Below are 25,418 nucleotides of genomic sequence, written 5' to 3' on the forward strand. Positions count from 1 at the left end.
CAGAAAAAAAAAAAAAAATGATGTCAGAACTTTTTCTTTCCCTCTATTGAGAATCATTAGTTTGGCTCCTTGTACTGTTATGTCTGCTAATGACAGGTGTTACTGTTATGTTTGCTAATGACAGGTGTTATGAAGGCAATCCAGAAACACAGTGTGCTTAGCGATCAGAGCGCACACAGTGATCTGACAAACACCCAAAAATACAAGAACGAGCTCTGAGACGTGGAAACTCTGTAGACTGCACACCTGATCCTATCCTAAACACAACTAAAAGCGGCTGTGGATTGCGCCTAACAACTACCTAGGCAACTCGGCACAGCCTAAGAAACTAGCTAGCCTGAAGATAGAAAAATAGGCCTGACTTGCCCCAGAGAAATTCCCCAAAGGAAAAGGCAGCCCCCCACATATAATGACTGTGAGTAAGATGAAAAGACAAAACGTAGGGATGAAATAGATTCAGCAAAGTGGGGCCCGATATTCTAGGACAGAGCGAGGACAGTAAAGCGAACTTTGCAGTCTACAAAAAACCCTAAAGCAAAACCACGCAAAGGGGGCAAAAAAAACCCACCGTGCCGAACTAACGGCACGGCGGTACACCCTTTGCGTCTCAGAGCTTCCAGCAAAACAAAAGACAAGCTGGACAGAAAAAAAAGCAACAAAAAAGCAAAAAGCACTTAGCTATACAGAGCAGCAGGTCACAGGAACAATCAGGAGAAGCTCAGATCCAACACTGAAACATTGACAAGGAGCAAGGATAGCAGCATCAGGCGGAGTTAAGTAATGAAGCAGTTAACGAGCTCACCAGAACACCTGAGGGAGGAAGCTCAGAAGCTGCAGTACCACTTGTGACCACAGGAGTGAATTCAGCCACAGAATTCACAACAGTGCTTCCACTCAATATATGATTCTAAATGGGCTTAACAGTGGGTTTGAACTCTTTACTTTTAGCCAATTAAACTCAGCGCTTCCACTCGCCACATGATATAAAAGGTATTGCTGATATGCACCGGTCCATCCCTGAGGAAGGAGTCCGCCGACTCCGAAACGCGTTGGATAGAACCTTTTTGGCACTGTGTGCACTCCGTAAGCCGTTCACGTGAAGCATCACGTGTATGTGACGTCACGCGAGGTCCTGCAGACTTTCTGCACCTTGCCGGCAACCAGCGTGTGGAAGCGCGGTCTTGCGCTGAAGACCCGGAAACAACGATTGTGAGGTAGGGGGTGACTGTCACCGGCCGGGACAGGCTTTTTACACCCTTCCCTCGCATATTTTTTGGAAACAGAGCAGAAGATTATACTACCGTTGTGCATATATTTGGGAATCCCGGACTATGATACACTTGCATGTGAACATCCGGTAATTATTAACATCTTATATGCAGGTTGGATGCCGTATTAATATCTGCCAATGAGGCAATTGTTTATATATGTTGGGGACAGACACTTTATGTAGAAAGCTTTTCTATTAATTGCTTTGTTTGGATTTGATGGTACCTCCAGCGCAGATACAGATTTATATATAATCGTTGGTGTTTTTGCACTTTGTATCGGACAGTTTTGGTAGTTGTGTCCATTTATTTGCAGCGGGAGGATTACCAATATAGATATATATTTTGTGCAGCGCCCTTAGTTGCCTTTATATCTAATACTGACAATGTATCCAGAAAGACATGCATGCTATATGGGTGATCCATTTTGGGATGCTATTTTTTTTAGCACCGGTTTCATCCGATACTCAGAAGGGAATAGTGAATCCTGAATATCTGCCTTACTGAGATTCATTAGTCAATGTGCTTGCGCCCATTCTATTTCTTGGCATATACCTGTATCTAACATGTGGAGAGACAGATTACATACAGTTAGGGCCAGAAATATTTGGACAGTGACACAAGTTTTGTTATTTTAGCTGTTTACAAAAACATGTTCAGAAATACAATTATATATATAATATGGGCTGAAAGTGCACACTCCCAGCTGCAATATGATAGTTTCCACATCCAAATCGGAGAAAGGGTTTAGGAATCATAGCTCTGTAATGCATAGCGTCCTCTTTTTCAAGGGACCAAAAGTAATTGGACAATGGACTCTAAGGGCTGCAATTAACTCTGAAGGCGTCTCCCTCGTTAACCTGTAATCAATGAAGTAGTTAAAAGGTCAGGGGTGGATTCCAGGTGTGTGGTTTTGCATTTGGAAGCTGTTGCTGTGAGCAGACAACATGCGGTCAAAGGAACTCTCAATTGAGGTGAAGCAGAACATCCTGAGGCTGAAAAAAAAGAAAAAATCCATCAGAGAGATAGCAGACATGCTTGGAGTAGCAAAATCAACAGTTGGGTACATTCTGAGAAAAAAGGAATTGACTGGTGAGCTTGGGAACTCAAAAAGGCCTGGGCGTCCACGGATGACAACAGTGGTGGATGATCGCCGCATACTTAATTTGGGGAAGAAGAACCCGTTCACAACATCAACTGAAGTCCAGAACACTCTCAGTGAAGTAGGTGTATCTGTCTCTAAGTCAACAGTAAAGAGAAGACTCCATGACAGTAAATACAAAGGGTTCACATCTAGATGCAAACCATTCATCAATACCAAAAATAGACAGGCCAGAGTTAAATTTGCAGAAAAACACCTCAAGAAGCCAGCTCAGTTCTGGAAAAGTATTCTATGGACAGATGAGACAAAGATCAACCTGTACCAGAATGATGGGAAGAAAAAAGTTTGGAGAAGAAAGGGAACGGCACATGATCCAAGGCACACCACATCCTCTGTAAAACATGGTGGAGGCAACGTGATGGCATGGGCATGCATGGCTTTCAATGGCACTGGGTCACTTGTGTTTATTGATGACATAAGAGCAGACAAGAGTAGCCGGATGAATTCTGAAGTGTACCGGGATATACTTTCAGCCCAGATTCAGCCAAATGCTGCAAAGTTGATTGGACGGCGCTTCATAGTACAGATGGACAATGACCCCAAGCATACAGCCAAAGCTACCCAGGAGTTCATGAGTGCCAAAAAGTGGAACATTCTGCAATGGCCAAGTCAATCTCCAGATCTAAACCCAATTGAGCATGCATTTCACTTGCTCAAATCCAGACTTAAGATGGAAAGACCCACAAACAAGCAAGACCTGAAGGCAGTGATTGCCAACAAAGGATTTGCAACAAAATATTGAAAATAAAAATATTTTGTTTGGGTTATGTTTATTTGTCCAATTACTTTTGACCTCCTAAAATGTGGAGTGTTTGTAAAGAAATGTGTACAATTCCTACATTTTCTATCAGATATTTTTGTTCAACCCTTCAAATTAAACGTTACAATCTGCACTTGAATTCTGTTGTAGAGGTTTCATTTCAAATCCAATGTGGTGGCATGCAGAGCCCAACTCGCGAAAATTGTGTCACTGTCCAAATATTTCTGGCCCTAACTGTACATGTCAGCCATTACAAATCACATACTAGCTTTAAACAACTCTCCCAAACTCCTCAATTGCAAAAAGACATATTTGATATTAAAAAATCTGGAAAAGTGAAGCAATACCTCAGATGAGAATAATGGCCATATGGCTTGCTATCTCAGTAAGCTGTTAGGTCCAGACACTGAAGAAATATCGCGAGGATTAGCCATAAATGTTAGATTGGTGGTAATTTGTTTACGCTTTTTCTAGAGTAGATTGGTGGTAATTTGACTATGTGTTTTCTAGAGGCTGGGTGTTCTACCCATTCTCTGGTAGGGGGTTAATACAGAACTTAACACAGACTATTTTCTTGATGAAACATATTAATATCTCAGAAAACACATCGCAAACCATATACTACACAAATAACCTTTTGTACTGTATATATATACCCTTTACTCCCCATTGACATTCCCATCTTGATCCCGCATCCAAGATCACGTTAGATCAGAGTCCGTTGGAAAAAATGAAATTTAATTACAGCACATTTGTTTTTCTGTACTGAAACTGTCATCCTGTCACTAGGTTCATGAATCAATGTTGACCTGACTTCCTCCATACAGTTCTCAGGCTGAATTTCTTGATTTATTAAGGCATTACCGGACAAAATCTGACTGAGCAACTTTAATGTCTATTCCTTCCTGAAAAATTAAAAGCCCATGTCATGTGCACTTTCTTCGTTGATGCCAAGGGAGCACTAAAAGGATCTCACTGTATCAGCCAACCAAGACTGCAGTACTTCATGACCTACTTATAATCTTAAGCTGCTCTTGTAAATTATTCACTGTATTTACGTCACTTGTTACCATTAAATACCTAAAACAATCATTGTCGCTACTTTCTTACTGTCTTACCATACCAGAATGTCAGTCTTTTTTAGTATTTGGACATATTCATCTGGCATACTATACGTGATCTCTAATAATTGTCGGCAATGTACAGAAAATTTGATGGGCATTTCTATTTATGTGCTGCCAATGTACAATACGATTCCACTTATTGAAAAACATTCTCTATTTCATACTAAGAACTCATATGAGCTTCTCAAGGTTTTCTTTACTTTACTCGGATGCTGAAAGAATATTAACCCCTTCATGACCCAGCCTATTTTGACCTTAAAGACCTTGCCGTTTTTTGCAATTCTGACCAGTGTCCCTTTATGAGGTAATAACTCAGGAACGCTTCAACGGATCCTAGCGGTTCTGAGATTGTTTTTTCGTGACATATTGGGCTTCATGTTAGTGGTAAATTTAGGCCAATAATTTTTGCGTTTATTTCTAAAAAAAATAGGAATTTTGGCGAAAATTTTGAAAATTTCGCAATTTTCAAATTTTTTATTTTTATTTTGTAAAACCAGAAAGATATGTGACACAAAATAGTTAATAAATAACATTTCTCACATGTCTACTTTACATCAGCACAATTTTGAAACCAAAATTTTTTTTTGCTAGGAAGTTATAAGGGTTAAAATTTGACCAACGATTTCTCATTTTTACAACAAAATTTACAACACCATTTTTTTTAGGGACCACCTCACATTTGAAGTCACTTTGAGGGGTCTATATGAGAGAAAATACCCAAAAGTGACACCATTCTAAAAACTGCACCCCTCAAGGTGCTCAAAACCACATTCAAGTAGTTTATTAACCCTTCAGGTGTTTCACAGCAGCAGAAGCAACATGGAAGGAAAAAATGAACATTTAACTTTTTAGTCACAAAAATGATCTTTTAGCAACATTTTTTTTATTTTCCCAAGGGTAAAAGGAGAAACTCAACCCCAAAAGTTGTTGTCCAATTTGTCCTGAGTACGCTGAAACCTCATATGTGGGGGGGAACCACTGTTTGGGCGCACGGCAGGGCTCAGAAGGGAAGGAGCGCCATTTGATTTTTTTGAATGAAAAACTAGCTCCCATCTTTAGCGAACACCATGTCGCATTTGGAGAGCCCCTGTGTGCCTAAACATTGGAGCTCCCCCACATGTGACCCCATTTTGGAAACTAGACCACCCAACGAACTTATCTAGCTGCATATTGAGCACTTTGAACCCCCAGGTGCTTCACAAATTGATCCATAAATATGAAAAAGTACTTTTTTTCACAAAAATTTTATTTTAGCCTCAATTTTTTCCATTTTCACATGGGCATCAGGCTAAAATGGATGCTAAAACTTTTTGGGCAATTTCTCCTGAGTGCACTGATATCTCACATGTGGGGGTAAACCACTGTTTGGGCGCACGGCAAGGCTTGGAAGGGAAGGAGCGCCATTTGACTTTTTGAATGAAAAATTAGCTCCAATCTTTAGCGGACACCATGTCGTGTTTGGAGAGCCCCTGTGTGCCTAAACATTGGAGCTCCCCCACATGTGACCCCATTTTGGAAACTAGACCACCCAAGGAACTTATCTAGATGCATATTGAGCACTTTGAACCCCCAGGTGCTTCACAAATTGATCCATAAAAATGAAAACGTACTTTTTTTCACAGAAATTTAATTTTAGCCTCAATTTTTTCCATTTTCACATGGGCATCAGGATAAAATGGATGCTAAAATTTGTTGGGCAATTTCTCCTGAGTACACCGATATCTCACATGTGGGGGTAAACCACTGTTTGGGCGCACGGCAAGGCTCGGAAGGGAAGGAGCGCCATTTGACTTTTTGAATGAAAAATTAGCTCCAATCTTTAGCGGACACCATGTCGCGTTTGGAGAGCCCCTGTGTGCCTAAACATTGGAGCTCCCCCACATGTGACCCCATTTTGGAAACTAGACCACCCAAGGAACTTATCTAGATGCATATTGAGCACTTTGAACCCCCAGGTGCTTCACAAATTGATCCATAAATATGAAAAAGTACTTTTTTTCACAAAAATTTTATTTTAGCCTCAATTTTTTCCATTTTCACATGGGCATCAGGCTAAAATGGATGCTAAAATTTGTTGGGCAATTTCTCCTGAGTACACTGATATCTCACATGTGGGGGTAAACCACTGTTTGGGCGCACGGCAAGGCTCGGAAGGGAAGGAGCGCCATTTCACTTTTTGAATGGAAAATTAGCTCCATTCATTAGCGGACACCATGTTGCGTATGGAAGGTATGTAGTGTATGTCAGGTTGGTGTGTGTGGTGTAGTATTCACCACACACACACACCAACCTGACGTACACTATACCAAACTACACACCAACCTGACGTACACAACGCCATACACACCAACCTGACACACTACGTCAGGTTGGAGTGTGTGGTGTAGTGTACGTCTGGTTGGGGTGTGGTGTAGTTTACGTCAGGTTGGTGTGTGTGGTGTAGTGTACACCATACACACACACCAACCTGACGTACACTATACAACACCACACACCAACCTGACGTGCACTACGCCATACACACCAACCTGACACTACGTCAGGTTGGAGTGTGTGGTGTAGTGTACGTCAGGTTGGGGTGTGGTGTAGTGTACGTCAGGTTGGGGTGTGTGGTGTAGTGTACGTCTGGTTGGGGTGTGGTGTAGTTTACGTCAGGTTGGTGTGTGTGGTGTAGTGTACACCATACACACACACCAACCTGACGTACACTATACAACACCACACACCAACCTGACGTGCACTACGCCATACACACCAACCTGACACTACGTCAGGTTGGAGTGTGTGGTGTAGTGTACGTCAGGTTGGGGTGTGGTGTAGTGTACGTCAGGTTGGGGTGTGTGGTGTAGTGTACACCATACACACACACCAACCTGACGTACACTATACCACACCACACACCAATCTGACGTACACTACTCCATACACACCAACCTGACACACTACGTCAGGTTGGAGTGTGTGGTGTAGAGTACGTCAGGTTGGGGTGTGGTGTAGAGTACGTCAGGTTGGGGTGTGTGTGTGGTGTTGTGTATATCAGCCTGGTGTGGGTGAGTTCTGTAGGGGAATGTCAGGATGTGTTTAGTCCACGGACGTGTGATGAATTCTGAAGCATTCATTCAAACACAGTCCAGGTTTGTCGGGACACGTTTCACATTGGAAACGAGTTTCCCTTCTTATCCCCCTTTTATAGCACACCCGGCACCTTTTTTTTGCTCTCCCCTCACAAGGAAAATGTTGCCCTGGTACCATACGGGAGACTTGAGTTCCAGGGGTGCTGGGGCCCGCTCCTTCCTCGCCTCCAAACCTTAGGGCCTTTATCACCGCCTCCTGGAACTGAAGGAAGGTGTTGTTGGTCTGGCCTGCACATCGTGATAGCACATATGCGTTATACAGTGCCATTTGCACGATGTGCACAGCCAGTTTTTTATACCACACCTTCGTCTTCCGCATGGCACTATAGGGCTGGAGGACTTGATCAGAAAGATCAACTCCCCCCATGTGTTTGTTGTACCCCAGGGCACAGTCCGGTTTGTGGACCTGTGCTGGGGTACCTCGAACGGTGATGGCCGTGGTGCCGGGACCATGGATTGTGGTCAAGAAAAAGACGTCCCTTTTGTCTTTGAACTTGACCGCAAGCATGTTGCCTCTACATTGGGCCCGGCTCTCACCCTTTGGGAGAACCTGCTCAATTAGTGACAAAGGGAGACCCCTCTTGTTTCTGCGCACGGTACCGCAAGCGACGGTAGCTCTGGCAGAGAGGGATTGAAAGAGTGGGATGCTTGTATAAAAGTTATCAACGTACAGATGGTAACCTTTATCAAGCAGTGGGTGGACCAAATCCCACACTATTTTCCCACTCACCCCCAGAGCAGGTGGACATTCTGGGGGCTGGATACTGCTGTCCTTTCCTTGATAAACTCTAAAGCTGAGAGTGTACCCTGAGGTACTCTCGCAGATCTTATAGAGTTTTATCCCGTACCTTGCCCTTTTGCTGGGCAGGTACTGACGGAACTGAAGCCTCCCTTTGAAGTGGATGAGGGATTCATCCACACAAATTTCCCTTTGGGGAATGTACACTTCAGCAAACTTGTTGCTGAAGTGTTCGATGACCGGCCGAATTTTGAACAGTCTATCAAAATTCGGGTCATCGCGAGGAAGGATGTCCGTGTTGTCCCTAAAGTGGAGAAATGTATGAATCGCCTCAAAACGTTTGCGTATCATAACCATGCCATATAATGGAGTTTGATATAAAATATCAGTACTCCAGTATTGGCGAATTTCTGGTTTCTTCACAATCCCCATGTGAAGGACCAGTCCCCAATATTTCATCATTTCTACAGAGTCAACGGGATTCCAAGTAGTAAATGATGAACTTGGGTTTTCGGCAAAAAATTGCAGGGCGTACAAATTTGTTTGCTCCACCATGAGACTGACGATTGACTCCGAGAAAAAGACTTTGAAAAAGTCTATTTCCCGGAGGTTGGCAGTCTCAAATTGGATTCCTGATTGGGGAATGAAATCAGGAATCCGTGGAGCAAAATTTTCAGGGACGGGGGTCCAGACGGGGGCACTAGTGCTAGGTTGGGCGTCACTTGCACTAGGTTGGGGGCTACTTCCACTTGGCTCCGACTCTGCTCCCCTGGGCTCCGGCTCTCCTCTCCTGGGCTCCGGACGATTTCTCGACCTGCGACATCTTGGGGGTGGCGAGTCGGTGTCACTAGAGGAGGAAGAGTGGGAGGAATACAGAAAAGTGGGGTCCTCTCCCTCACTATCAGCTTCGGAGGCAAGAAAGGAATATGCCTCCTCAGCTGTGTACAGCCTTTGTGACTGGGATGACTGGGATGAGCGGGACATTGTGTGTGTGGTGTGTGTAAAAAACTAAACTTTATTATAGTGTGCGTGTGTGTATGTGCGAGTGTTTGGTGAAACTTTCTACTGCAGGAGGGGGCTGCCAGGCGCGGGGGCGGCTGCCAGGTGCGGGGGCGGATGTCAGGAGCTGAGGCGGATGTCAGGAGCTGAGGCGGATGTCAGGAGCTGAGGCGGATGTCAGGGGCGGGGGCGGCTGTCAGGGGCGGGGGCGGCTGACAGGAGCGGGGGCGGATGTCAGGAGCGGAGGCGGATGTCAGGAGCGGAGGCGGATGTCAGGAGCGGCTGTCAGGGGTGGGGGCGGCTGTCAGGGGCGGGGGCGGATGTCAGGAGCGGAGGCGGCTGTCAGGGGCGGGGGCAGATGTCAGGAGCTGAGGCGGATGTCAGGAGCTGAGGCGGATGTCAGGAGCTGAGGCGGATGTCAGGGGCGGGGGCGGCTGTCAGGGGCGGGGGCGGCTGACAGGAGCGGGGGCGGATGTCAGGAGCGGAGGCGGATGTCAGGAGCGGAGGCGGATGTCAGGAGCGGCTGTCAGGGGCGGGGGCGGCTGTCAGGGGTGGGGGCGGCTGTCAGGGGCGGGGGCGGATGTCAGGAGCGGAGGCGGATGTCAGGAACGGGGGCGGCTGTCAGGCGCGGGGGTGGCAGAGGCGATGCAGTAGCAGATGGAATCTGCAGCAGCAGGGGTGATCGGGGGACGGGGGATGATCAGGGGGACGGGGGGTGATCAGGGAGACGGGGGGGTGATCAGGGGGACGGGGGGTGATCAGGGGGACGGGGGGTGATCAGGGGGACGGGGGGTGATCAGGGGGACGGGGGGTGATCAGGGAGGCAGGGGGTGATCAGGGGGGCAGTGGGAGATCACTGGGGACAGGAGGGGGCTGTCAGGCGCAGGGGGGCAGAGGCGATGCAGTAGCAGCAGCAGATGGAATCGGCGGCAGCAGCAGGGGATGATCTGGGGGACGGGGGTGATCAGGGGGGCAGGGGGTGATCAGGGGGGCAGAGGGTGATCAGGGGGGCAGAGGGTGATCAGGGGGGCAGAGGGTGATCAGGGGGCAGAGGGTGATCACCGAGGGACAGGAGGGGGCTGTCAGGCGCGGGGGGCAGAGGCGATGCGACAGCAGCAGATGGAATCGGCAGCAGTAGCAGGGGGGTGATGAGGGTGGCGATCAGGGGGGCAGGGGGTGATCAGGGGGGCAGGGGGTGATCAGGGGGGCAGGGGGTGATCACCGAGGGGCAGGGGGAGGCTGTCAGGCGCGGGGGGGCTGAGGCAATGCAGCAGGAGCAAATGAAATCTGCTGCAGCAGCAGGGGGGTGATCAGGGGGGCAGGGGGTGATAAGGGGGGCAGGGGGTGATCAGGTGGGCAGGGGGGGGGCAGGGGGTGATCAGGGGGGCAGGGGTGATCAGGGGGGCAGGGGGTGCTCAAGTGGGCAGGGGGTGATCACCAGGGGGCAGGCGGAGGCTGTCAGGAGCTGGGAGAGCTGAGATGATTGAGCTGGCAGCAGCAACAGGGGGGGGGTGAAAAGGGGGGCAGGGGGTAAGATCGGGGGGGAGGGTGATCAGGGGGGCAGAGCGCAGAGGTGGATGGCAGAGAGGGGAGTACCTGGCGGCGGCGGCGGCGGCAGGAGCACAGGCAGCGGCGGCAGGAGCAGCGGCAGAGGCGGCAGGAGCCGCGGCAGAGCAGCAGCAGCGGCGGCGATCGGCGGCGATCGGCGGCGATCTGGGGGCAGGTATAAACGCAGGGTCCTCGTTCTCCAGCTTCCAGCAACGGGATGAGTCTGGAGAACGAGGACAGACATATTTTACTCCGCCCCTACAGATCTGATTGGAGAGCTAGCGTCACATGGACGCTAGCTCCAATCAGAGCTGAAGGGGGTTAAATAAAGGTCACCCGGAGCGATCGTACACCCGGGGGGGCAAAGCCACCCCCCCTGGGGTGAAGTACAGGTCCCCCTGCACCTGCGGGTACGGTGACATTTGAATGACCCCGGTCACCGGACCCGCAGGGAAGCATTCCCGCCATGACGCCACGTAGGCGTCACAGGTCGGATTGGCACCGACTTTCATGACGCCTACGTGGCGTCAAAGGTCGGGAAGGGGTTAAACATCAATTATACAGGAAAAGCACTCCGAAGTAAAGGAAAAAAACATAAAAATAAACTTATATGTAAGTTAAACAGAAGCGTATCTGTGAAGTGAAAACCATTTCCGGTGACTACCTCTTGAAGCTCATCAAGAGAATGCCAAGAGTGCGCAAAACAGTCATCAAAGCAAAAGGTGGCTACTTTGAAAAACCTAGAATATAAGACATAATTTCAGTTATTTCACACTTTTTTGTGAAGTATATAATTCCACATGTGTTAATTCATAGTTTTGATGCCTTCAGTGTGAATGTACAATTTTCATAGTCATGAAAATACAGAAAAATCTTTAAATGAGAAGGTGTGTCCAAACTTTTGGTCTGTACTGCGTATAGATATACACACATGGCCGAAAGTGTTCCTAAAACCGTCGACAATGAACTGATGCTGATGAGGAAGGTTTAATCCAACCACACAATTTCACTGCAGTAGCCTTTTTTTAAAAAAAGATAGCATTATGTGATGACCATACAAATTACAGTTAGTCCTCGGTTTACGACAGTCTCGGGTTACGTCATTTTGTCTTTACGACGCTTTATACGATGCCTCGTTCCGACTTACGCGGTTTTGCGTCGTAAGTCGAACTACGTGCAGGGGCGGAACAATAGAGTCCAGTACTGTACACTGCACCCAGTTACAGAGGAAAACAAGTCTCCTGCATGCCATAACACCCTTCATTATGGCTCCTAAACGTAAGGAAGACTCATCTGATACCAGTGCATCAAAGAAAAGGAAGGCCATCACCATGGAGGGGAAAGTGGATATCATAAGGCGATCTGATAAGGGGGAAACACCAACAGAAATTGGCAGGTCATTAGGACTTAAGGCCCCGTCACACATAGCGACGCTGCAGCGATACTGACAACGATCCGGATCGCTGCAGCGTCGCTGTTTGGTCGCTGGAGAGCTGTCACACAGACCGCTCTCCAGCGACCAACGATCCCGAGGTCCCCGGTAACCAGGGTAAACATCGGGTAACTAAGCGCAGGGCCGCGCTTAGTAACCCGATGTTTACCGTGGTTACCATCGTTAAAGTAAAAAAAAAAACAAACGCTACATACTTACCTATCGCTCTGTCCTCGGTGCTCTGCTTCTCTGGTCTGGCTGTGAGCGGCAGGCAGCCGGAAAGCAGAGAGGTGACGTCACCGCTCTGCTTTCCGGCTGACCGGCGCTCACAGCCAGACCAGAGAAGCAGAGCGCCGAGGACAGACAGCGATAGGTAAGTATGTAGCGTTTGTTTTTTTACTTTTAGGATGGTAACCAGGGTAAACATCGGGTTACTAAGCGCGGCCCTGCGCTTAGTTACCCGATATTTACCCTGGTTACCAGCGAAGACATCGCTGAATCGGCGTCACACACGCCGATTCAGCGATGTCAGCGGGACCTCAACGATCAAAAAATGGCCCAGGCCATTCCGACACGACCAGCGATCTCACAGCAGGGGCCTGATCGCTGCTACGTGTCACATAGCGAGATCGCTACTGAGATCGCTGTTGCGTCACAAAACTTGTGACTCAGCAGCGATCTCGCTAGCGATCTCGCTATGTGTGACGGGGCCTTTAGTCGTTCGACTGTCGCTACGATTATCAAGGATAAAGATCGTATCCTTGAACATGTGAAAGGATCTGCTCCTATGAAAGCAACAGTGATAACAAAGCAGCGTAGTGGTCTTATTATTGAGATGGAAAGATTACTGGTGCTTTGGTTGGAAGACCAAAATCAACGCCGTATACCTGTGAGCCTTATGGTTATTCAGGCGAAGGCTAAGCGACTGTTTGAGGTGTTGAAAAGAGAAAAAGGGGAAGGAAGTGAAAGTGAAGAATTTGTGGTGAGTAGGGGTTGGTTTATGAGGTTTAAGGATCGTGCCAATTTCCATAGCATTAAAGTGCAAGGTGAAGCTGCTAGTGCTGATGAGAAAGCAGCAACTGAGTTTCCTAAAGCATTGGCTGAGATAATTGAGGAGGGTGGTTACTGTGCTCAACAAGTGTTCAACGTGGATGAAACAGGCTAGTTTTGGAAACGTTTGCCTAACCATACATACATCGCCAAGGAGGAGAAGTCAGCACCAGGTCATAAAGTCGGCAAGGAGAGACTGACTTTGCTTCTTGGGGGCAATGCTGCTGGCGACTACAAACTGAAGCCCATGCTGGTGTATCAGGCTGAGAATCCAAGGGCACTTAAGGGCATTTCAAAGGGTCAACTACCAGTCATCTGGAAGTCTAATAGGAAGGCATGGGTGACACTTGCAGTGTTTGATGACTGGTTCACCAACCATTTTGTGCCAGGCGTGGAGCGGTATTGTACCTCCAAGGATATCCCCTTTAAGATGTTGCTAATTCTGGACAATGCCCCTGGACACCCTGCCCATCTGGATGACTTTAGCCCTAATGTCAAGGTGGTTTACCTTCCACCAAATACCACTGCCCTAATACAGCCTATGGACCAAGGAGCCATTGCTACATTCAAGGCCTACTACCTCCGAAGGGTCATTGGTAATGCTTTAGCAGCAACTGAAAAGAATAAGGACTTGACTCTAAAGGAGTTTTGGAAAACATACAACATCCTTGATGCAGTGAATAACATTGCTGATTCCTGGGATGAGGGTAAGCAGACCAGTATGAATGGTGTGTGGAAAAAACTGTGTCCCAGGTTTGTGAATGATGTCACAGAGGTCCAAGAGTCAGTGACTAGTGTCATAAAGAACGTTGTTGATATGAGTAAGACAATGAATCTGGAGGTGGAGGAGGATGATGTCACAGAGCTACTGGCATCTCATGGAGAAGAGTTATCTGCTGAGGACCTTATTCAACTGGACAAGCAGATGATAGAGGAAGAGGAAGACATACCAACCCCAGAACTTAAAACATTTACAAGGCAGGGTTTGGCAGGAGGTTTTGCCCTGATACAGGAAGGGTTGTCAAGGTTTGAGGCTGAGGATCCCAACATGGAAAGGTACACTAGGGTTGCCAGAGGAGTCATGGATTCCCTTAGGTGTTACAAGGAGATCTTGGAGGAGAAGAAGATGGTCTCCTTCCAAACTAACCTGCAGCAGTACTTCAAGAAGGTAGAGGCCTGCAACAGATCCTGTACCCTCTAACTCAGCTGCCCCTCTTGACTCACCTGCCCCTCTTGACTCACCTCCCCCAGTATCTCCAGCACCTTCTGCAGCTTCCTCCCAATAAGCCTGTTTTCTCTTTGGAATTGTTATCTTTGTTTATTACAGTACACTGATTATTACTGTTACAGCACTTACAGTACAGTATTTCATTATTAAACGTACTGTACTGTACAATATTTGACTGTACCTATGTTTATTGATAATGTTATTATGGTACAGTACTGTATAAACGTATGGTCCGACTTAAGTCGAAATTCGGTTTACGACGCCGCGTTAGAACGGATCAACGTCGTAAGTCGAGGACTACCTGTATTGAGCTTCTAAATGATACATGGCCAACAGGAGTTTATTAAAGACAGCCACTTTAGCAGTTTTCTGCTCTAGGTAGTTGAGTGGTATCCATAGTAACTACTATAGGGTGTGTGGATAGGATTTTTCTGCATGACACAAACCTTTTAAGTTTGTTCAGGTAACTTTCGCAATGTGTGAGGAATGACTCTATTTCTGGTCACTATATGATTTATATCCTGTATATTTTTTTGCCAGTTTCCCCCCCATTTCCTTGTAGATTGTAAGCTTGCAAGCAGGGACCTCACTCCTAATGTCACTGTTTAAATTGTCTTAACTTGTACTGAATTTATTGTCTGTACATGTCCCCGCTTAATTGTAAAGTGCTGCGGAATTTGTTGGCGCTATATAAATAAAAATTATTATTATATTACCAGTTTTACCCTTTTCCCTTTAATTTTGAGTTGATTGTGACACAGTGGGTTTTAACTACCTACTATAATGTCGCCCATGACCAAAACACACAGAAAGATGTGGTTTCTTACGTAGCACATAAACAGACGCAGAAGCAAAGAGAACAATATACAGCATCGTGGAGAACATTACATAGTACTACTGAGCAGTGTAGCTGTGAATCCGACAGTGGGATCAGTTTAAAAATGCCTACAAAAAAATGCAGCATGACCTCTCTGTGTTTCTCTGACTATGTCTTACTATGCTCATTCCTCTTCCTTCATACTCCACTCTCCAGCAATTTCAATAGGCTGCTGTAATCTGATAATTCAAGATGCTGGCAGTCCCTATTTTGTAAAGCAAAACAGATTTGAACTATTTTTCTGAGCAAATGAAGTGTTCAGGAAGCAGACAGAAGCTGAAGTGTCGAAAGCATATTTCTCTGATAAGATATATTATAAAGTTTTTATATTCAGCTACATTATTGATTTACACAATTTTTTTTTTAAAGTATAGCAACAAGTAGAAAAACATAGCTTGTAAGTATTGCAGAACTCACTTTCCATCGCTATTCTCCAGTGGATGATGATTGGCTGGAGAGGTCACTTGCTGCCCACCACCAAACCCTCCAAAAAGAAGCCAGCAGACAAGCGTGGGACACAGTGTACAATGTGTGCACAATTATTAGTTATGTATCTTGACCGTAACATAATTTGTATGCATACTTTCCAACTTCAAACTGTATAATCTTGAATGCTTATTGGATGAAACAGATTAGATGATGTGTATCTGTGTAATTAGGGAGGATGTTGTCTAAGGATATCCACACCCTTTATTAAGGTGTGCAAAATTATTAGGCAGCTTGTTTTCCTCAGGCAAAACGAGCCAAAAAAAAAGAGATTTAACTGACGTTCAAAAAAGTAAAAAATTGTTACATTTCTTAAAGAAGGTTGAAGGACTCTAGAAGTTGCTGAGATATTGGGGCATCATCACAGAACCATCAAAAGTTTTGTTGCAGAAAATGTGTTGAGAAAAAAAGACGTACAGTTACTGCTATTTATCCTGCAGTGCGGTCATATTCCAGAACTGCAACGTCACTGGAGGGCCCAGAAATATAAGGTGTTCTGTGCTCAGATACATGGCTCAGATAAGGAAATCTGAATCCCGGCCACTACTGAACAAGACACAGAAGTTGAAACATCAAGACTGAGCCAAGCGATTTTTCAAAAAGGTTTTATGGACTGGTAAGATGAGAGTCACTATTGACGCACCGTATGGATAGGCCATGGGTGGATCAATTATTGGGCACAAACCTCTACTTCGACTCAGATACCAGGAAGGTAGAACTGAGGTACTGCTGTTGAATGGTATTATTAGAAATGAGCTAGTTGGACTTTTTTTGAGGTTGGATTGGACACACGCACAACTCTCAAACCTGCTGATAGTATTTAGAGGATGCTTTCTTCAAGCACTGGTACAGGAAAAAGTCTGCATCCACCAAGAAAACCATTATTTTTATGCAGGACAATGCTCCATCACATGCATCAATGTACTCCACTGCTTAGCTAGCAAGTAAACGCCATAAGAATTGAAGAATGATAGCTTTCTTCACCTGCCCTAAACCCTAGACTTGTAGGTTCTTCTTAAATGGGAGTTTTACAGTAAACGAAAACAGTACACCTCTCAATAGTGTACTCTAGAAGGTTGTGATAAGTGCTGCCCAAAAAGCTGATTGTCACCAGATGGAGAAACTGACAGGCTCCATGGATGGGTGGCTTTTGACTCATTGAAAAGGGTGACTCTATTGGTCACTGATATTTTTCTTGAAATGTCAGAAATTAATTTTTATCTTAGGATTTTTTGAATACATCCATTTCCAGAGAAAATATATTACTAAAAGTAAAAAAAAATTAATTAATAAAATATTTTTAAAATGTTTTTTAAAATACAGTACAACACGTTTTGGCTGCTCTTTTTACAGTGCAGCCTTCATCATGTAATGAAAAAAATCAACATACAAAAGCACCATAAGTGTTTGTGTGTTGTTCGTTTTTCAGTTACCTGAGGAAGGCTGCACTGTAAAAAGAGCAGCCGAAACTCATTGTACTGTATTATAAAATACATTAAAATTTTCTTTTTTAATTTATTTTTATTTATTTATTTATTTTTGAGAAAATAAATTAACTTTTAGTAATATATTTTCATTGGAAATGGATGCATTAAAAATTCCTAAGGTGATTAGCGCCACATTCGCTTGGAGTTTCTTTTCTCTCAGAATTCACCACCTCTGTAGATCCAAAGCAGGATCAATACATACAGTGGGGCAAAAAAGTATTTAGTCAGTCAGCAATAGTGCAAGTTCCACCACTTAAAAAGATGAGAGGCGTCTGTAATTTACATCATAGGTAGACCTCAACTATGGGAGACAAACTGAGAAAAAAAAATCCAGAAAATCACATTGTCTGTTTTTTTAACATTTTATTTGCATATTATGGTGGAAAATAAGTATTTGGTCAGAAACAAAATTTCATCTCAATACTTTGTAATATATCCTTTGTTGGCAATGACAGAGGTCAAACGTTTTCTGTAAGTCTTCACAAGGTTGCCACACACTGTTGTTGGTATGTTGGCCCGTTCCTCCATGCAGATCTCCTCTAGAGCAGTGATGTTTTTGGCTTTTCGCTTGGCAACACGGACTTTCAACTCCCTCCAAAGGTTTTCTATAGGGTTGAGATCTGGAGACTGGCTAGGCCACTCCAGGACCTTGAAATGCTTCTTACGAAGCCACTCCTTCGTTGCCCTGGCGGTGTGCTTTGGATCATTGTCATGTTGAAAGACCCAGCCACGTTTCATCTTCAATGCCCTTGCTGATGGAAGGAGGTTTGCACTCAAAATCTCACGATACATGGCCCCATTCATTCTTTCATGTACCCGGATCAGTCGTCCTGGCCCCTTTGCAGAGAAACAGCCCCAAAGCATGATGTTTCCACCACCATGCTTTACAGTAGGTATGGTGTTTGATGGATGCAACTCAGTATTCTTTTTCCTCCAAACACGACAAGTTGTGTTTCTACCAAACAGTTCCAGTTTGGTTTCATCAGACCATAGGACATTCTCCCAAAACTCCTCTGGATCATCCAAATGCTCTCTAGCAAACTTCAGATGGGCCCGGACATGTACTGGCTTAAGCAGTGGGACACGTCTGGCACTGCAGGATCTGAGTCCATGGTCGCGTAGTGTGTTACTTATGGTAGGCCTTGTTACATTGGTCCCAGCTCTCTGCAGTTCATTCACTAGGTCCCCCCGTGTGGTTCTGGGATTTTTGCTCACCGTTCTTGTGATCATTCTGACCCCACGGGGTGGGATTTTGCGTGGAGCCCCAGATCGAGGGAGATTATCAGTGGTCTTGTATGTCTTACATTTTCTAATTATTGGTCCCACTGTTGATTTCTTCACTCCAAGCTGGTTGGCTATTGCAGATTCAGTCTTCCCAGCCTGGTGCAGGGCTACAATTTTGTTTCTGGTGTCCTTTGACAGCTCTTTAGTCTTCACCATAGTGGAGTTTGGAGTCAGACTGTTTGAGGGTGTGCACAGGTGTCTTTTTATACTGATAACAAGTTTAAACAGGTGCCATTACTACAGGTAATGAGTGGAGGAAAGAGGAGACTCTTAAAGAAGAAGTTACAGGTCTGTGAGAGCCAGAAATCTTGATTGTTTGTTTCTGACCAAATACTTGTTTTCCACCATAATATGCAAATAAAATGTTAAAAAAACAGACAATGTGATTTTCTGGATTTTTTTTTCTCAGTTTGTCTCCCATAGTTGAGGTCTACCTATGATGTAAATTACAGACGCCTCTCATCTTTTTAAGTGGTGGAACTTGCACTATTGCTGACTGACTAAATACTTTTTTGCCCCACTGTAGTTCTCCAAAGTGAGCTGCACACCTTATTGGATCACACAAGACACGGAGGAGAGTTGCCTAAAGAACTGATTCCTTGAGAATCTCAACATGCATTTCTTACTGATTGAAGGTGAGCATAACCACAACTAAAAGAATTTTTTTTATTGTTGGTAAAAACGTATTACGCTCAGAGGAAGTGCAGCACTTGTCTTTTTTTCCCCTCTTTCCCTAAACCAGGGTATTTCTTAACCCCTTTCTGCCATTAGACGTACTATTGCGTCCATGTGGGGTGGGCTTTACTTCCCAAGGACGCAATAGTACGTCATATGCGATCGGCAGCGCTCACGGGGGGAGCGCCGCCGATCGCGGCCGGGTGTCAGCTGTTTATCGCAGCTGACATCCGGCACTATGTGCCAGGAGCGGTCACGGACCGCCCCCGGCACATTAACCCCCGGCACACCGCGATCAAAGATGATCGCGATGTGCCGGCGGTGCAGGGAAGCACCGCGCAGGGAGGGGGCTCCCTGCGGGCTTCCCTGAGCCCCCCGCAGCAACGCGATGTGATCGCGTTGCTGCGAGGGTCTCACCTCCCTCCCTGCTCCCTCCAGCCCCGGATCCAAGATGGCCGCGGATCCGGGTCCTGCAGGGAGGGAGGTGGCTTCACAGAGCCTGCTCAGAGCAGGCACTGTGAAGCAGCCTGCACTCCTATCAGATCAGTGATCTGACAGAGTGCTGTGCAAACTGTCAGATCACTGATCTGTGATGTCCCCCCCTGGGACAAAGTAAAAAAGTAAAAAAAAAAATTTCAAATGTGTAAAAAAAAATAAAAAAAAATATTCCAAAATAATGAAAAAAAAAAAAAAAATATTATTCCCATAAATACATTTCTTTATCTAAATAAAAAAAAAAAAACAATAAAAGTACACATATTTAGTATCGCCGCGTCCGTAACGGCCCGACCTATAAAACTGGCCCACTAGTTAACCCCTTCAGTAAACACCGTAAGAAAAAAAAAAAAAAAACGAGGCAAAAAACAACGCTTTATTATCATACCGCCGAACAAAAAGTGGAATAACACGCGATCAAAAAGACAGATATAAATAACCATGGTACCGCTGAAAACGTCATCTTGTCCCGCAAAAAACGAGCTGCCATACAGCATCATCAGCAAAAAATTAAAAAAGTTATAGTCCTGAGAATAAAGCGATGCAAAAATAATTATTTTTTCTATAAAATAGTTTTTATCGTATAAAAGCGCCAAAACATAAAAAAATGATATAAATGAGGTGTCGCTGTAATCGTACTGACCCGAAGAATAAAACTGCTTCATCAATTTTACCAAACGCGGAACGGTATAAACGCCTCCCCCAAAAGAAATTCATGAATAGCTGGTTTTTGGTCATTCTGCCTCACAAAAATCGGACTAAAAAGCGATCAAAAAATGTCACGTGCCCGAAAATGTTACCAATAAAAACATCAACTCGTCCCGCAAAAAACAAGACCTCACATGACTCTGTGGACCAAAATATAGAAAAATTATAGCTCTCAAAATGTGGTAACGCAAAAAATATTTTTTGCAATAAAAAGCGTCTTTCAGTGTGTGACGGCTGCCAATCATAAAAATCCGCTAAAAAACCCGCTATAAAAGTAAATCAAACCCCCCTTCATCACCCCCTTAGTTAGGGAAAAATTAAAAAAATGTATTTATTTCCATTTTCCCATTAGGGCTAGGGTTAGAGTTAGGGTTAGGGCTAGGGTTAGGGCTAGGGTTAGGGCTAGGGTTAGGGCTAGGGTTAGGGCTAGGGTTAGGGCTAGGGCTAGGGTTAGGGTTAGGGTTAGGGCTAGGGTTAGGGCTAGGGTTAGGATTAGGGTTAGGGCTAGGGTTAGGGCTAGGGCTACAGTTTGGGTTGGGGCTAAAGTTACAGTTAGGGTTTAGATTACATTTACGGTTGGGAATAGGGTTGGGATTAGGGTTAGGGGTGTGTCAGGGTTAGAGGTGTGGTTAGGGTTACTGTTAGGATTAGGGTTAGGGATGTGTTTGGATTAGGGTTTCAGTTATAATTGGGGGGTTTCCACTGTTTAGGCACATCAGGGGCTCTCCAAACGCGACATGGCGTCCGATCTCAATTCCAGCCAATTCTGCGTTGAAAAAGTAAAACAGTGCTTCTTCCCTTCCGAGCTCTCCCGTGTGCCCAAACAGGGGTTTACCCCAACATATGGGGTATCAGCGTACTCAGGACAAATAGGACAACAACTTTTGGGGTCCAATTTCTCCTGCTACCCTTGGGAAAATACAAAACTCGGGGCTAAAACATTTTTTGTGGGAAAAAAAAGGATTTTTTATTTTCACGGCTCTGCGTTATAAACTGTAGTGAAACACTTGGGGGTTCAAAGTTCTCACAACACATCTAGATTAGTTCCCTGGGGGGTCTAGTTTCCAATATGGGGTCACTTGTGGGGGGTTTCTACTGTTTAGGTACATTAGGGGTTCTGCAAACGCAATGTGACGTCTGCAGACCATTCCATCTAAGTCTGCATTCCAAATGGCGCTCCTTCCCTTCCGAGCTCTGCCATGCGCTCAAACGTTGGTTTCCCCCAACATACGGGGTATCAGCGTACTCAGGACAAATTGGACAACAACTTTTGGGGTCGAATTTCTCCTCTTACCCTCGGGAAAATACAAAACTGGGGGCTAAAAAATAATTTTGGGGGGAAAGATTTTTTTTTTTAATTTTCACGGCTCTGCGTTACAAACTGTAGTGAAAAACTTGGGGGTTCAAAGCTATCACAACACATCTAGATGAGTTCCTTAGGGGGTCTAGTTTTCAAAATGGTGTCACTTGTGGGAGGTTTCTACTGTTTAGGTACATTAGGGGCTCTGCAAATGCAATGTGACACCTGCAGACCATTCCATCTAAGTCCTCATTCCAAATGGAGCTCCTTCCCTTCCGAGCCCTCCCATGCGCCCAAACAGTGGTTCCCCCCCACATATGGGGTATCAGCGCACTCAGGACAAATTGGACAACAAATTGTGGGGTCGAATTTCTCCTGTTACCCTCGGGAAAATACAAAACTGGAGGCTAAAAAATAATTTTTGTGGGAAAAAATTTTTGTTTTATTTTTACGGCTCTCCATTATAAACTTCTGTGAAGCCCTTGGTGGGTCAAAGCGCTCAGCACACATCTAGATAAGTTCCTAAGGGGGTCTACTTTCCAAAATGGTGTCACTTGTGGGGGGTTTCTACTGTTTAGGTACATTAGGAGCTCTGCAAACGCAATGTGACACCTGCAGACCATTCCATCTAAGTCTGCATTCAAATGGCACTCCTTCCCTTCTGAGCCCTCCCATGTGCCCAAACAGTGGTTCCCCCCACATATGGTGTATCATCGCACTCAGGACAAATTGGGCAACAAATTTTGGGGTCCAATTTCTCCTGTTACCCTCAGGAAAATACAAAACTGGGGGCTAAAAAAATAATTTTTGTGGGAAAAATATTTTGTTTTATTTTTACGGCTCTGCATTATAAACTTCTGTGAAGCACTTGGTGGGTCAAAGTGCTCACCACACCTCTAGATAAGTTCCTTAGGGGGTCTACTTTCCAAAATGGTGTCATTTGTGGGGGGTTTCAATGTTTAGGCACATCAGTGGCTCTTCAAACGCAACATGGCGTCCCATCTCAATTCCTGTCAATTTTGCTTTGAAAAGTCAAACGGCGCTCCTTCCCTTCCGAGCTCTCCCATCCACCCAAACAGTGGTTTACCCCCACATATGGGGTATCAGCGTACTCAGGACAAATTGTACAACAACTTTTGGGGTCCAATTTCTTCTCTTACCCTTGGGAAAATAAAAAATTGGGGGCGAAAAGATAATTTTTGTGAAAAAATATGATTTTTTATTTTTACGGTTCTACATTATAAACTTCTGTGAAGCACTTGTTGGGTCAAAGTGCTCACCACACCTCTAGATAAGTTCCTTAGGGGGTCTACTTTCCAAAATGGTGTCACTTGTGGGGGGTTTCAATGTTTAGGCACATCAGTGGCTCTCCAAACGCAACATGGCGTCCCATCTCAATTCCTGTCAATTTTGCATTGAAAAGTCAAACGGCGCTCCTTCCCTTCCGAGCTCTCCCATCCGCCCAAAGAGTGGTTTACCCCCACATATGGGCTATCAGCGTACTCAGGACAAATTGTACAACAACTTTTGGGGTCCAATTTCTTCTCTTACCCTTGGGAAAATAAAAAATTGGGGGCGAAAAGATAATTTTTGTGAAAAAATATGATTTTTTATTTTTACGGTTCTACATTATAAACTTCTGTGAAGCACTTGTTGGGTCAAATTGCTCACCACACCTCTAGATAAGTTCCTTAGGGGGTCTACTTTCCAAAATGGTGTCACTTGTGGGGGGTTTCAATGTTTAGCCACATCAGGGGCTCTCCAAACGAAACATGGCGTCCCATCTCAATTCCAGTCAATTTTGCATTGAAAAGTCAAATGGCACTCCTTCGCTTCCGAGCTCTGCCATGCGCCCAAACAGTGGTTTACCCCCACATGTGGGGTATTGGCATACTCAGGACAAATTGTACAACAATGTTTGGGGTCCATTTTCTCCTGTTACCCTTGGTAAAATAAAACAAATTGGAGCTGAATTAAATTTTTTGTGAAAAAAAGTTAAATGTTCATTTTTATTTAAACATTCAAAAAATTCCTGTGAAGCACCAGAAGGGTTAATAAACTTCTTGAATATGGTTTTGAGCACCTTGAGGGGTGTAGTTTTTAGAATGGTGTCACACTTGGGTATTTTCTATCATATAGACCCCTCAAAATGACTTCAAATGAGATGTGGTCCCTAAAATAAAATGGTGTTGTAGAAATGAGAAATTGCTGGTCAACTTTTAACCCTTATAAATCCCTAACAAAAAAAAATTTTGGTTCCAAAATTGTGCTGATGTAAAGTAGACATGTGGAAAATGTTACTTATTAAGTATTTTGTGTGACATATCTCTGTGATTTAATTGCATAAAAATTCAAAGTTGGAAAATTGCGAAATTTTCATAATTTTCGCCAAATTTCCGTTTTTTTCACAAATAAACGCAGGTACTATCAAATAATTTTTACCATTGTCATGAAGTACAATATGTCACGAGAAAACAATGTCAGAATCACCAGGATCCATTGAAGCGTTCCAGAGTTATAACCTCATAAAGGGACAGTGGTCAGAATTGTAAAAATTGGCCCGGTCATTAACGTGCAAACCACCCTTGGGGGTAAAGGGGTTAAGAAATGCATTTTATATGTTTTGAGTTGTTTGGTTATTATTCTCACTTTAATAGATAAAAATAAACAATTGAGATGGGAAAATGTATGCTTTTCATTTAGTCGTTTAATAATTCTGCACCCAATAATTATGCTCACATTGATATTCTCTGTAGTTGTTCAATAATAGAATTAATCACCAAAAATATAAATTGCCCAATAACTGGTATGAAGGAGCAGCACCACCCCGGTATATGAGCATACATACAAACTATGCATCCTCAAAACGGAAAGTGAATTTTAAATGACTGGCATACTCTGTTCTGTTACATTATATACATAATTTAATTCTTCATATCTATCTTAAGTCATATCATATATGCCATGCCATTTTTATTAACAGCTATAGCCGGATGAAGGGTCGAGGAAGTTTAATATATGTTTATTTTGAGTGCACCAATTTTTCCACCATAAATATTTAGATGTTGTTTATCGCATCTGCCACGTCCATTGCAAATTACTCTTTGTGATAAAATTCATAGGCATGCCAGAAGGCATAAATTAACCTCGGCTCATAACAAATGAAAGAACTGGTCTAGAGAAATATTGATTTCCTATCCATACCACAGAAGCACAAATGGCTTGCAATTCGCTTTGTACATATTCATCTATTTTATTTGCATACGCACAGTGATGTTTATGCAGATTATGTGAAATGTGTGCAGAATTGCCATGAATCTTTAATGCTGTACAGTATATGAAATATGTCCACCCTTTAATATATTCCTGCCTATTAAAGTCAAGCTCGATAAACTGAAATTAAATGGCTTCACCAGTGTTAGGCTCTGGGCATATCAACGGTGGTATACAGCAGAAATTTATTTTGATGAGCAGCTCCTAGGGAAAGGCTTCAATGTATACTAGAGTTGAGCAAAAAGACTGGCGCTGCCGTTGTCCTGCGTCCATGGCTTTTGGGCCAGGTCAGTCTTCACTTCTGTGCCAGTCATCCAAAGCATCCTGGGCATCTCTCGCGTTTACTAGGCCCTGTGACTTGGTATATTGCAGCAATATGACGTTATGGC

At 44.6% G+C, this 25,418-nt stretch overlaps 1 protein-coding gene across 1 annotated transcript in view; it reads right to left on the minus strand.

The window, feature by feature from the left end:
* Positions 1–25,418, minus strand: part of NELL2 (neural EGFL like 2) — a 587,110-nt gene that overhangs the window by 93,334 nt on the left and 468,358 nt on the right. The window lies entirely within an intron of this gene.

This window comes from Ranitomeya imitator, chromosome 4 (assembly GCF_032444005.1).
Source record: "Ranitomeya imitator isolate aRanImi1 chromosome 4, aRanImi1.pri, whole genome shotgun sequence".
NCBI lineage: Eukaryota > Metazoa > Chordata > Amphibia > Anura > Dendrobatidae > Ranitomeya > Ranitomeya imitator.